Below are 13798 nucleotides of genomic sequence, written 5' to 3' on the forward strand. Positions count from 1 at the left end.
GAGCCTGGTCCAGGCTTTCTCTGAGATTCTCGTGGTGGCATCTTTGTCATCCTTGGCTTGGAGACGCATGCATCTCCCTCTGTCTGTGCCCCAGTGTCGCCCTCTCATGAGGACACCAGCGTGTGGCCCTGGGGGCTCACCCTGACGGCCTCATCTTTGTCTGACCACCTGCAAAGACCCTGTTTCTAGAGGAGCTCACATCAGGGTGCCAGGATTTCAACATCTTTGGGGGCGCACGCCTCCACTCCTAACAGATGCCATTTCAAGTTTTTAAAAACTTTTCTATTTTGAACTAATTTTACAGACGACTTAAAAGTGTGGAGCGGTCCCAGGTAGCCCTCTCCCACCTCCCCAGTCTGACCCCTTAGGAGACCACCTTCTGATGCCTGAGAACAGGGCGATACAAGTAACCCAACTGCGGGCCTCCCTTGGGTGCCAGCTGGTTTCCTTCTGCTGCGGGACTCTGCGCCATGAGGCCCCCAACCTGGGGCAGGCCCCAGACATGTCTTGTCCTTCGTGACCTTGAGTGGTTTGAAGGTCAAGTGTGGTGAAGAGTGTCCCACAGTTTGGGCTGGTCCAGCATTTCCTTCCCTCCATCCATGATCCATCATCCATCCTTCCGCCCACCATCTATGCTACCCATCTATCCATCCATCCGTTCATCTGTCCTTCCATCCAGCCACCCACTCACCCACCATCCATCCGCTAATCCCTTCACCTCCCTGCCCATCTGCCCAACCACACAGCCACCCTCCTGCCAGCTTGGGTCTGGCCAGAGCGAACAAGTCGGGAGCGGGTGGGACCAGCCAGGGGCGAGGTGGAGAGGCAGGATCGGGGTTAACCTGGGCCCGCCCGGCCCGCCCCAGCCCTGCCCTGGCCAGGCCTGCAGGCCCCACCGTCTCAGCTGGAGCTCCACATTCCCTTCTCCTGTGGCTCACACAGGAACGTGGCCCCCAGTGACAAAGGCGGGGCCGTCGCCCGTAGGTGGCTGAAAGGCGGGCTGTCCCTGCAGCGGAATGTAACTCAACCGCAACAGGAATGAGGCGCCGACAGCTGCCGCTGCCACAGGGCCCAGCCTGCACTGCTCTGGGGCAGCTGTGAGGTCCAGCCGTCTGCCACCAGGAGCGTGACTCCCAATACAAAAGTCCGGTGGGAAGGGAAGGGGGTTTATTTCAGTTTTACAGACTCAGAATAACAGCGGGTTCCTACCATTATGTCCCCCTCCCTTTAAAACACACAAAGACACATAGTCCTGCCTCCCCTGCCAAACCAGGCCAGTCAGAGGCGCCATCTTTCAGAAAGCAGACGTCCGCGGCTCCGTGTCCCTGGTCTCGGTTCAGCGCCCCAGGCGTCCCCACTATTGGTGCTTGGTTAGGCAGGGCCCCGCCGTCACGTCAGCTCTGCTGTGGCCTTCTCCTTCTCCCGCCCTTTCACACACATGGCTTCTCTCCGCTATGGCTGCGGCCCTCATTTTAAGTGCTGACCCAGAGCACCAGGTCATTGTTATGAAAAGTATATATATATTTTTAAAGTATATTTTATTGATTATGTTTTTACAGTTGTCCCAATACTTTTTTTACCTTTGCTCCCCTCTTCCCAGTACCCCCCTTCCCCCAGCAATCCCACCCCTTTTAGTTCATGTCCATGGGTCGCGCATATAAGCTCTTTGGCTTCACCCTTTCCTATATTATTCCTAACTTCCCCCTGTCTGTTTTGTACCAACCGATTATGCTTCTTAGTCCCTGCACCGTTTCCCCATTTCTCCCCCTCCCCCCTCCCAGCTGATAACCCTCCACATGACCCCCATACCTATGATTCTAGTTCTATTCTGGTTTGCTTAGTTGGGTTTTGTTTCTATTTTTTAGATTCAGTTGTTGATAGTTCTGAGTTTGTTGTCATTTTAGTGTTCGTACTTTTAATTTTCTTTTTCTTAACTAAGTCCCTTTGACATTTCATACAATAATGGCTTAGTGATGATGGACTCCTTTAGCTTTACCTTGTCTGGGAAGCACTTTATCTGCTCTTCCATTCCAAATGATAGCTTTGCTGGATAGAGTAATCTTGGTTGTTAAGTCCTTGCTTTCATCACCTTGGATACTTCTTGCCAGTCCCTTCTTGCCTGCAAAGTTTCTTTTGAGAAATCAGCTGAGAGTCTTATAGGCACACCTTTGTAGGCAACTCTCTGCTTTTCTCTTGCTACTTTTAAGATTCTCTCTTTATATCGAACCTTTGGCATTTTAATTATGATGTGTCTTGGTGTGGTCCTCTTTGGGTCCAGCTAGTCCGGGACTGTCCATGCTTCCTGGACTTGTATGTCTGTTTCCTTTGGCAAGTTTGGGGAGTTTTTCTTTATTGTTTTCTCACATAAGCTTTCAATTTCTTGCTCTTCCTCTCCTTCTTCTGGCACCCTGATGATTTGGATGTTGGCACATTTAAAGTTGTCCCAGAGGTTCCCAAGCCTCTCCTCATTTTTTTCAATTCTTGTTTCCTCATTCTGTACTAGTTGACTGTTTTGTTCTTCCTTATGTTCCAGATCATTGATTTGAATCCTGGTTTCCTTCCCTTCACCATTGGTTTTGTGTGGATTTTCCTTCATTTCACTTAGCATAGCCTTCATTTCTCTTATGCATTTGCTGTACTCAAGCATATCTGTCAAGCCTGTGAGCATCTTTATCACCAGTGTTTTGAACTCTGAGTCTGTTAGGTTGGTTATCTCCTCATCTGTTAGGTTGGCTGTCTCCTCATCTGTGAGGTTGGCTATCTCCTTGTCACTTAGTTCTCCCACTGGAACCTTGATCCATTCCCTCTTTTGGGCCATATTTCTCTGTTTCCTCATCTTGACGGGCTCCTGTGTTTGTTTGCCTCTGTGTCTTAGGTAGAGCTGTCACTCCTGTTACGTTGTAAGGGGCAGAGTCTTAGGTGTTCGTCAGTTCAGGGCAACCCATTTCACCACATTGTGGCGCTGTGTGTGGGGGAGGGGCCTGAGAGGGAACAATGTCGCTTGCTCAGCACTCGCCCCCTTTTCAGGCATTTCTCCCACTTCCGTATGGGACTGGCTCCTCTCTAGCTGTTGTCCTGGCCATCGTTCCAAGAGTGGGTGGGTCTGTGGACGTTCTAGGTTTGTGGGGGCCCTTTAAACAAGCAGACTCTGCTGAGACCGGCAGTTTCTCTCTCTGCCCCAACCCCCACTGGTCTGCACAGTCAGAAGCAATGAGGCTTGATTTCCCCGGCGCTGGGACGGCAAGCTATGTAGTGTGATCTGAGGCAGGGAATGCTCCCCAGGTGTCCCTCCCGACTTTTTAAAACACATGACTGCGCTTTCCACCAGCCTGCCGCTGCCACTGTCGCTGCCACCACCACACCGTGTCCTCTCCGCCCCTCCTACCTGTCTGGATGAGTATTTCTTCTTTATATCTTTGTTTGTTGACTTCCATGCAGTTCGATTTTCTGGAACTTCTGGTTGTCTCTAGTTTTGAGGCAGTTGTGTTCCTTCTTAGTTGTGGAGGGAGACGCAGCGTGTCTGTCTGGGCCTCCGTCTTGGCCGGGAGTCTATGAAAAGTGTCTTAAGCCTGTCATCCGCCCTTTTACCATGGGCTGTAGTCCAGCTACTACCTAGTTACCAGCCTGCCGTAGATACACAAAGTAGCTTAAAAGCTGTACTATCTCCTTGCTCGTCCCCCAAACTGTGAGCTGTGGGGAGTGTGGGGAGGCCCCTGCTCTTACATCACCATGTGGGTGGACCTTGAAGACAGTACATCAGGTGGAAGGGGTCCCCAGGCCCCTGGGGTGGGGCATGACTGCATGGAATGCCTAGGACAGGCAAGCCCCCAGGGACCGAGGGAAGCAGGGAGGGAGGGAGGTGGGCCCAGTGGCTGGCGGGAGGGGAGAGCTGTGGTGTCAGAAAGCGGAGCCGTGCACAGCGCTGCGGCGCACCTACCGTGGTAAATATACGGTTAAAGTGCTTCGTTTTAGGGTGTATGGGTTGTTAAATTAAAAAGTAGAGATGAAATAAGGACTCAGACTGGAGTTGATGAGGGGGTGGGGTGTGATGTTAAGAGGTCTGGGGGCAGCCCACCTCTCTGACGGAGCGCCCCCGCCCAGCTGCCTGTCTGGGAGCACTAGCAGGTCCCTTTGGCCTGAATGGCTGTCACACCCACAGGAGACACAGTCAGGGCCCACGTGACCCTGGACCAGGGTCTGGCAGGCTGGACACAGCCCCCAAGTGGTGGCCCATAGTGCAGAGGCTGTGGCCCTTCCAGTGCAAGCCAGAGACCCCCAGGATCTTGGTGGCTGGACCCTCAGCATTTTGGAGAATGCAGATAGACCCCAGGGCTACTGTCTTCATGGGGAACCCACAGGGAGGACCCCCAAATCCATCAGGGTGGGGGAGAAAGGCTGTATGGCCGTCTCCTAGTCCTGGCGATGGGGACATGGGGTGCTGGGGGGAGTCCCACAGCAGAAGTGGGGTGGAGGTGGGGAGTCCCACAGCAGGAGTGGGGTGAAGGGTGGGGTCCTGGCCGTGCACTGCCTCAGCCAGCACCACGGGTCTGCCTCTCCAGCTCACCACTGTCTGCCCCGGGGACAGCGGGGTCCTTTTGTTCTGGGGTGTGGGGCCAGGGACAGACACTTCCAGCCTTCATTAGTCCTGCATGTGTGGCCAGATGGAGGAGGGGCCTTGGGGCACCTGAAACTCAGTTTCCTCATCTGAAAAAGGCAGGTCAGCGTGGTCCGCACTTGGGGGCTGTTTGATGGTTAAAGGGGGGAGGTGAGAGGCCTCGTGAGCAGGGCCCGCTGTGAGCTTCCTGTCACCCCAGTGCTCAGCCGAGGACACGGGCCGATGGCCGCCGGTGAGGAGCTGGGGCCATAGGTCTGTGCACCTGAAGCCAGACGGCGCCGCGCGGGGCCGGGGCTGAGCCAGGGTCTCCTGACGCGCCCAGCAGCCCGCCTTCCCTGCCAGTGGATCAGGGAGAAGGAATGAACGAAGGAACCTGGAGGGGAGCAGAGCTGCCTCTGGGTCCGGCGGGCGGGGGGCTCGCGGCCTGGGGCCGCCCTGTGCCGCCCGCCCGGCGGGGAGGCCTGTCAGTGGGCAGGATAATGGGCCGCACTGAAGCTTTCCTGGGCCCGTCTGGGCGCAGCCTCCTGTCCCCCGCTGAGTAACGGAGCTCTGACGGGACTGAGCGCGCGCTGAGCTAATCGAAGCTGAAAAGGTGGAATCAGCGCGCGTCGGATCCTTTCGCCGCCTTCATCAATCCCGCTAACTGGGTTTGAGCTGCGCGGGGCGCGCGCTCGGGAAGGGAAATTAATATGTAGGACATCTGAGGCCCGAAGGCCGCGGGGCGCCCCGGAGCTCGCGCAGGGCGGCCTCGGGGCCTGGCGCTCCGCCGCGCGCCACCCTGGCCTGGGGAGGGCGCCGCCTGTGCCCCCCGCCGCCTCATCAATTCAATTACTGGGGCTGATACATATTCAGGCGCAGGCGGAGGTGGGGAGAGGCCAGACAAAGGCGTCTGTATTTACCCAATAATAAGTTTCATTTGGAGTCGGTTTGAAAACAATCCCCCGTCACATTTGTCCCTGTCAGATCACATTATTCACAAATGAAGTTCACAAAGTATCAATTCAATTTCAATGAGGCGCCGCGGCCGGGCCCGGCGGGGCGCGCGGCGCTGGGGGGGGCGGGGGGGCGGGACGCGGGCGGCCGAGGTAATCACAGGCGGCGCCGGGCAACACTTTCCATTTCACCCCTTTCGTGCACATCTGTTCCTGGGTAATCCCATTTTCTACACTTCCAAATCACTGGAGACGGCGCGCAGGCGCGCGGGCGGGGCCCCTGCTCCGGCCTCCCGCACAGCTCTGTCCGGGGACCACCGGGCAGCCTTCCCCTTCCCGCAGCCCCCCATCTGTCTCCACCCCCCCGGAACCCCGCCTGGCGCCCTCGCTGGACGCAGGGGGCCAGGACACTCTCGCGGTCCTCTGCCCCACCCCGCAGCGCTGACTGTGCCCTCGCCTGCCCCGCAGCCTGGACTTGCCCCGCTCTGTCCAGGCCGCTCCCCTCTGCCCCAGCCCTAGCCTCCCCAGAGACCCTCCAGGTCGGCCCATCTGCTGCCCTTCACCGCCTCTGGGGTGATGGGTGGCCCGTCCCCACAAGCCCCAGCCCACTCGGTGCTCCCTGGGGCTCAGGGCCGTGGGTGGGCCCTGGTCAGGCTGGACTTGGCTCAAGGTGTCCACGCGTCAGGTCGGATTCTAACCCCTCCACCCGCAGCCCAGGGGCTGCCCCTGTGTGTCTCCATCGCACACCGTGCCTCCAGGCCTGGGTTCCCTACCTGGGCGTGAACCCCAAACAAGCCCCAGGGGGCCCTGGGAAGCAGATATCAGAACCTAGGAGCCTGGGGGCAGGAGCAGTGGGTGGGCGGGGACAGGAGCGGTGGGCGGGGACCGCAGTGGGTGGGTGGGGACAGGAGAGGTGGGCGGGGACAAGAGCGGTGGGCGGGGACAGGGGCGTTGGGCGGGGACAGATGTGGGTGGGCGGGGACAGCAGTGGGTGGGTGGGAACAGGAGCGGTGGGCAGGGACATCAGTGGGTGGGCGGGGACCTGACTGCTGCGGTCGCTGGGCAGCCCTGGGCCTGGCCTGTGGAGCCTGATGCCCACGTGGGGCTGCTCTGGGGCTCCTGGCTGCAGGACAGGGTCTCGCAGGGCAGGAAGGAAGGGAGCTGGGCCCCCCGCCCGTGCACATCTGCAGCTGGCACATTGTGCGTGCCAGCCCTGTGTTCAGGGGCGTGTTCAAGGGTGTGTACAATGCGGGTGGACAAACACCAGCCCAAGTGTGCGCGCACATGTGCCCTGTGCCTTTCCCAGCCGCCTGCACGGGCGACAGGCACCCAGAGCGGCTGTAGTAGGGGTCCCGGCCTCTGCAGGGTTGGTGGCAGGCACTCTCTGCCTTCCCGCCTCGAACATTAGCCCCCTGCCGGGCAAGGAATGGCTTCATGCTCTGGAATTGGAGGCGCTGCGGCCAACACACTGATTGATTTTACAGTTGGAGTACCGGAGGCTGGGCTGGGGCCGGCCACCTGTGTGTCACGGTGCTCTGGGATGTCGTCCCTCTGCGTCTCTGCCAACGGATGCGGCCAGGCCTCAGAAACAGGGGACTCTTGGTTTCAGCGTTTTCAGCAAAAGCTAAATGTCTCGTAGCCGCCTCCCTCTGGCCTCCCTCCCAGGAGCCCAGGAAATTCTGGGAACTGAGCTGGTGGGGCGTCCTGCGGGGTCGGGTGCTGCCGTCCACGCTCCCACAGCACCGGCCACCAGGTGCTCAGGAGAGGTGGCTCTAGCTGCCTGCGCTGAGTGGAGATGGGGGTGCTTCACTCTGGGGGTGCGCATGGGCCTGGGGCCCCGCAGCGCCTCCCTCCCGAGAGTCTCATGGGGCATGGAAGCGCGAGGATGGGGCCCCAGGAGCTGGGGTCTGCGTGATCTCCCGTGGACGATGCTGGCAGGACCCCAGTGCTTGTCTGGGAGATGCTACCACTGAGAGACGCAGGCAGGCAGAGGCCCTGGGGCTCGCTGGCCTGGCTCACCTCCATGACGCGCTGGGCCTTGACGCGTGGCCCCGGTGGCTGCCCCAGCACCCTCTCTTTTGCTTCCTTTCTGGGTTCTCCTGGGCGACGTGTCCACAGGGCGGGGGTGCCCGGGTGGCCCCAGGGAGGCCCAGGAGCAGGCGGACGCGGCCCCCGCTTCTCCCTCCCTAGCCGGGTCGTCGCTGGCACTCGGCTCTCTTGATCTACGACTCCCAGGGCCAGAGCACGCTGTAAAATGAGGGATCATGATGGGATTTAAAGTTATTGCGGGTGAAGCTGCAGGAACACAGCGCGTGGTCTTGGCAGTTTCATTTACTGCTGAAAAATCGCGCGGCCAAGGGCTCCGCCAAACCCCGCGGGCGTAAGGCTGGGCTGGGCCAGGACCTCCGTCTGCGAGGGCTGAGCAGAGGTGATCTGTGGCTCCTTTCTGTCATCTTTTTCCACAGAAGAAAAGGGCTTTTCTTCAAACCAGAGGAGGTCAGAACACACAGCAAAGCCTGCCATGCTGGGCCTGGTGTGAGGACAGGTTCCACGTACACACGTGTGCACAATACCCTGGACACTCACCCATGGCCATGTTGGCACAGACACGCAGAGCACACACATGAACACACAAGGACCCTCTGCACATGCTCCCGTGGAGGATACGGAGGGCTTCCCTCTACCCTGACTGAGTGCACCCAGCCCTGCATCGGGCACACCTGGGTCTGGGCTCCCACCGGGGGGAGGGGGGCTGGAAGCCCAGGAGGGTGCTGGGGTCCCTCCAGGCCAGTGGTCCCTGGCAGAGGTTCCTAGAGGCCTCTGGGGCCCCCGGAGTTTTCTACAAACTCCCGTGTGCTCAGCAGCACTGAGAACAGTTGAGCCCTTCACCAAATGACTGGGACTCCGTGCTGGGGCCCTCAGGCCCTCTCCTTTGCTGTGGAGCAGAGGCCCCGCCCAGAAGGGCTGATGGAGCTGGTCCGGCCTCCCAGGCCTCTGCTCAGGAGCTGGGCCCGGGACATGGCCGAGGCGGGAGGCTGCTTGGCTCTCAGCTACAGGCCCTGTGGCCGCCAGGAGGGGCTGGAGAAGGTCAAGTCCAGAAGGCTTCTTGGAGGAGGCAGCACAGAGCTGGCTCCAGTGCTGGCCCCATGGGCCTGCCGCCTGCACTTGGCTGTTCCCCCGGCCCGGCAGTCTGTGTTACCTGAGGCCGGGCACAGGAGCCCGGCTGCTCCTCGGTCCTGGGCACCATGGAGTGTGGGGACAGTTCTGGGGAGTCTGGCACGTCACCCCGCTCAGCCTGCTCTACTGAGTCAGAACAAGGCCGCGGAGCTGGTGGACCCCCTGCATCTCTTGGCCTAGGAGCCCCCAGAACCAGAGCTGCCAGGGCCAGCCAGGTCGTTGGCCATCCTGGCCTGTGCGCCAGCCGGACACCGGGAACGTGGGGATGTATCGAATTCAGCTTAGCAACCCAGGCATGAATGCGGGCCTTTAAAGAGAAACTTATCTGTAATTAAAATCATGCACAAGTTTTAGAAAGAGTCTGTTTACAACTGGGAAGAAAGCTGATTGTGAAAATGAATAGGCTTCCACTGGGGCCGCACGTGTTTAATTCAGAAATAAATCCCCCCGCGGGAGGCACTGCCGCCTCTCCCTCCGGGCTCTCGGGCTGGCGGCCACGTGGCGCTGCGGCTGGTGTCGGCGACGCTGACCTTATCAAGCTGCCATCGCTGGCGCAGGCCGGCCGCGGGCTCCCGGGTGGCCAGCGAAGTTGCCGCAAATTCCGCTCCTGCGCGCGCGAGCAATAAATTAGCCCAGTTAAAATCAGGACGCGCTGATTCGGAGTTTACGTCTCCCGCGAGCAGATGGCGGCCTCAGCGTGTCCAGAGCAGGCGGCATCCATCAGCAGCCTCGGGATGCAGGGGCAGGAACAGGTCCCAGTGGAAGAGACGCCACCCAGACGCGGTGGCAACGAGCCATGATTTACACCCGCCGGGCCGCGGCGGTGATTCAGGGCTGTGGCGGCTGCCGCTTGTTAATTGGGAGAGCGGCTGATGGATAATTTGGGGCCGGCACACGCGGCACTGTTTGGTTACCGCATCTGCCTGACCCTCCTGCCGCTCCTCTGGCGGACACCTGGCTGGTCGGAATTGAACTGTTTCCCGGATATTGATTGCAATTAAGAGCTCAAATATGAGCCAGAAGATAAGCGTTTGCCACATCCCGTGTCTCTGGACCAGCTGGAGCTCTCGTCTTCCCGTCCCCTGGTGAGGCCCCAGGAGAGCCCAGCGCGAGGCCCCTGGTCCACCGTGGGCAGGGCGGCCTGAGGGTGGGCCACTGCAGGGCCCCATCCAGGGGCGTCCAGCAGGGGGCCTGGTCCCTCCACTGGGGACACACAGGCTCGTCCACTCAATCGGGGACCTGGAGCACGCAGGGCGGTGGGTGCCGTGGGGGCACCGCGTGGGCCCTGCAGTCACTGAGGCCTGGCCGAGCATGAGGCTGGTCAGAGGCAGCCTGCGAGGTGGGGTCAGCAGGACCTGAGACCCGACTCCATGACCCCAGCTCCTCTGGGTGTTTCCCGAAGATCAGGAGGTGGGGCGCTTCACCTGCTCCAGCCCTGGGACCCCTCGCGGCCAGCGCCCCGACGCCCTCTGCTCTCCTGGTGGCCCAGCCCTGACCCTGTGACCTGTGCCCGGGCAGGAGCCGGCTCTGGTCCTTGCGGGGACTGGCGAGTGTTAGCAGGAGGCCACGCATCGTATCTGTGTCTGTCCCCACCCCCCACCTCCCCATGCATCACAGGCAGGTCTGGCTGTGGCTGTGCTGCCAGGGGACCTGTGACGGCAGACGGAGGGGCCCCGAGGAGGCTACAGGGAGGGGCGGGACCCGGGTAGGTCGTGCCCACAGGTGGTTCTTCCCAGCTCTGCCAGCGGCGGCCCTGGCAGTGGGGCCTTCGATGACGGGGTGGCGTGGAGTGGGGGCGCCTTGAGCCCGGGCAGGGGCCAGGCGTCTGTCATGAGCCCAACCGCCTAGGGCAGCTGCCCCGCCTGGCACATGAGGGCCTGCTGCTCCAGCTCTCCAGCCTGTGACTTCTGGGGTCTTTTCCCTCGTCAGCTTCCGCTGACCCCACAGCCCCGTCCTGCTGTCCCCAGACCCCCAGGAGGGACCAGCCTGCGGCTGCTGGTGTCTAAGCCCTGGTCCTCACCTCTGCTCCAGGGGGCAGCGTGGCAGCAAGACCACAGGTGGGGGGCAGGCAGGACACACAGCAGCCCCCCTGACCTCAGGCCCTGCCCGAGCTTGTTGGACATCCACCTCAACCTTGTTTGCCCCAATCAGATCCCCTGACTAAGAGCTCCCCAGGAGGGTCAGAAGCAGCTAAGTGGGGGACTTCCTGTCACCCAAACCTCAACAGACGCACACACCTGCCATGGCCTGGAGATGCTGGGAGGTGACTCAGACCCTGAGGCAGAGGTGGCCCAGTGACCCCCAAGGTCCACTTCCAACTTCTCCTAGAGAGATGGGACTCTGAGCCCGGCCACGCCTTTGCGGGAGTGACCTCTGCCCTGTTCCTTCTGGTGGGCATCACGTGGGGTGTCTTGAGCTCCTGGGGGTCACCCGATAGGTGGCAGCCACGTCTGTCGATTTAACAGCCACAGAGAAACACAAGTCATTGCCAGGTGGATCAAAGGGGAAAATGTGCCAGGGAAGGATCTCCGTGGCCTCGAGGGAACGTGTGGTTTCTTAAACAAGATTCCGAAAGCAGCGGCCACCGAGGAGATGCCAGCAAGTGGGGCCGGATCAGCGCTGGGGACGTCTCTTCTGGGGGGACGGTCCGGAGAGCGGTACACCCACACGCCCGCGCCTGTACTGAGCGGGGGGCTTGGACGGACGGAGCCCCGGAGTCAGCCAGTGAAGACAAGCCACCCACACAGAACGCCACCGGCAGGAGCAGTCGGTCACGCCCCAGGGAGAAGGGGTCAGGCCACTGTCCTGATGGACAGCGACGCCCGGGCTGAGCGTGGGTGGGACACGGTGTCCTGTGAGGTTGCACAGTGGGACGTGTGTCCCTGCAGGTGCAGGACCCTCAGAGCAGGGCTCTCTGACTTTGCAATGCGAATCGCAGCCTTTTGTAACCATCAAATGCTTCCGGGTTAAAGGGCGGAGACGAGCTGTGGCTCCCAGGGCACGAGCTGACTTCCATGGTGTAAATGCTGCTACTGAGGTGACCTCACTAGGGTGCCCACGTGACGGCACCAAGATGGAGATGGGGAGAGGCGGTACCAGGAGCTCTCGTGAGCCCCAGCCGCTGCTCCAGCCTCCGCTGGTGCCGTGGTCGGAGAGCGGCCTGGTGCTGCCTGCAGAAGCTCAGCCCAGTGCGTGCCTAGCAGGTCCCACCCCACGGCAGCACACCCAGGGTTTCGTGGAGAGACGCACAAGGACACCTAGGCAGAGCTGCACCCAGGGGCACCCGACCCGAAGATCCCCAGGGGCCCGCCCGCACAAGGAAACCCACCCAAGGGAATATTCTACAAATGGGGGCAGTGGTCCCTGGTCCACACCGCTCCACAGGGAGTGTCCGGAGCTCAGTGCTGAGTGAGCGCGGCCACCGGCCACAGCCCATCCCCGTGCTCCTCACGAGACGAGACGTGCCTGCGTGGCTGAGCAAGCTGCGGACCAGGAAGTCAGGGTCACTGTTTCCTTGGGGAGGGGGCTCCCGGTGGGCTGCTGACCCGGAGCGGGACACGCACATGTCCTGCTGCAACAGCTGCGCAGCACATCCCCGTTTTATGCACTTCTCTGCACGTGTGCTGCAGTCACATGTTCAAGTGTTTGATCACGAAGATTCCAAGGCACTAATTTGGGCTTCACAGACAGGAAACGAAGAAAACAATGCCATTCACCGTAGCACAAACGGAACAACATGGTTAGGAATAAACTTCACCATTGTACATGGAAAACCATGAAACGCTGCTGAGAGGAATTGAGGGAGACGCATACAGAAGGACACCCCATGTTCATGGCTGGGAGACTCAGTCCCAATACAGTGACGACGCTCCCCAAAGAGACTCACGATTCTACACCATCCCCATCAAAATTCCAATGACGTTTTCTCATAGAAATTAAAAATACATCCTGGATCTTGAGGGACACAAATAGCCAAAACAATCCTGAAAAAGAACAAAACTGAGGACTCACACACCCTGGTTTCAAAGCGTCTACAGAGCACAGAAACCCAACGGTGTGGTCCTGGCGTGAAGGCGCCATGGAGCCTCAGGGACAAGAACAGCGAATCCAGACACAAACTCGCGTGTGCAGTCAGATGTCCTCTGACAAGGGCACCCCCTCAGCGGGGAGGACAGGCTTCCCCACAAACGGCGCTGGGGAGACTGGGCTCCACAAGCAAAAGGATGAAGCTGGACCCTTACCCAACACCAGACGCAAAAATGAACTCAGAACGGATCAGGGGACTACGTGTAAGACTCCAAACACTAAAACTCTTAGAAGAAAACACAGGACGAGTTTTCACAGCATTGGGATTGGCCAGGATTTCCTGGCTATGACACCAAAGGCTCAGGCAACAAAGGAAAAACAGGTAGCTTGGGGCTCATGGAAACTTAAAGCTTTCTGTTCATTATCCACTGAACAAAAAGTCAACCCACAGAATGCAAGAAAATATTGGCAAGTCATATACAAGGGGTGACCCCCAAAACCCTGGAATTATCCTCTGAAGGGCAGGACCCTTATAGTTGGTACAGGCGTCCCCCGCCCGAGGGTGTTCCAGGAGCCCGTCTGGATCAGGGCACCAGCTGGTGTTGTTGTGAGAGGCTGCGTTTGGCTTCAGTGATTTTTTTTTTTTGACGACTCCATGCGTTTGCCCATTGCATGATGGGTGATTTATGAGCGCACCTGCCCACGCCACGCTGAGTGTTGAGCAGTTTTTGACCCAAAACAGCATGACCCCATGCCCCACCCTCCCTAGTCACCCGCTCTCTCCCCTAGTGGTTGTTTTTGTTTATTTTCCTCATGAAAAAAGTTCTTAAAGAGAAACGTTTTGCTGATGTGGAAGAGGTGAAACAAAAATGGCAGAAGCACTAAAAGGCATCAGAATCGATGAGCTCAAAGCCTGTTTTGAGCAGCAGGAAAAACATCTCAATAGGTGTATTGCATCAAATGGAGAGGACTCTGAAGGGGACTGAAGTTTCAGCATGTAGGAATAAATACACAGTTTTTTAATAAATAAATTCTACTTTTGGGGGGT

Source organism: Furipterus horrens, unplaced genomic scaffold (assembly GCF_987537825.1).
Source record: "Furipterus horrens unplaced genomic scaffold, mFurHor1.1.pri manual_scaffold_2, whole genome shotgun sequence".
NCBI classification, from domain to species: domain Eukaryota; kingdom Metazoa; phylum Chordata; class Mammalia; order Chiroptera; family Furipteridae; genus Furipterus; species Furipterus horrens.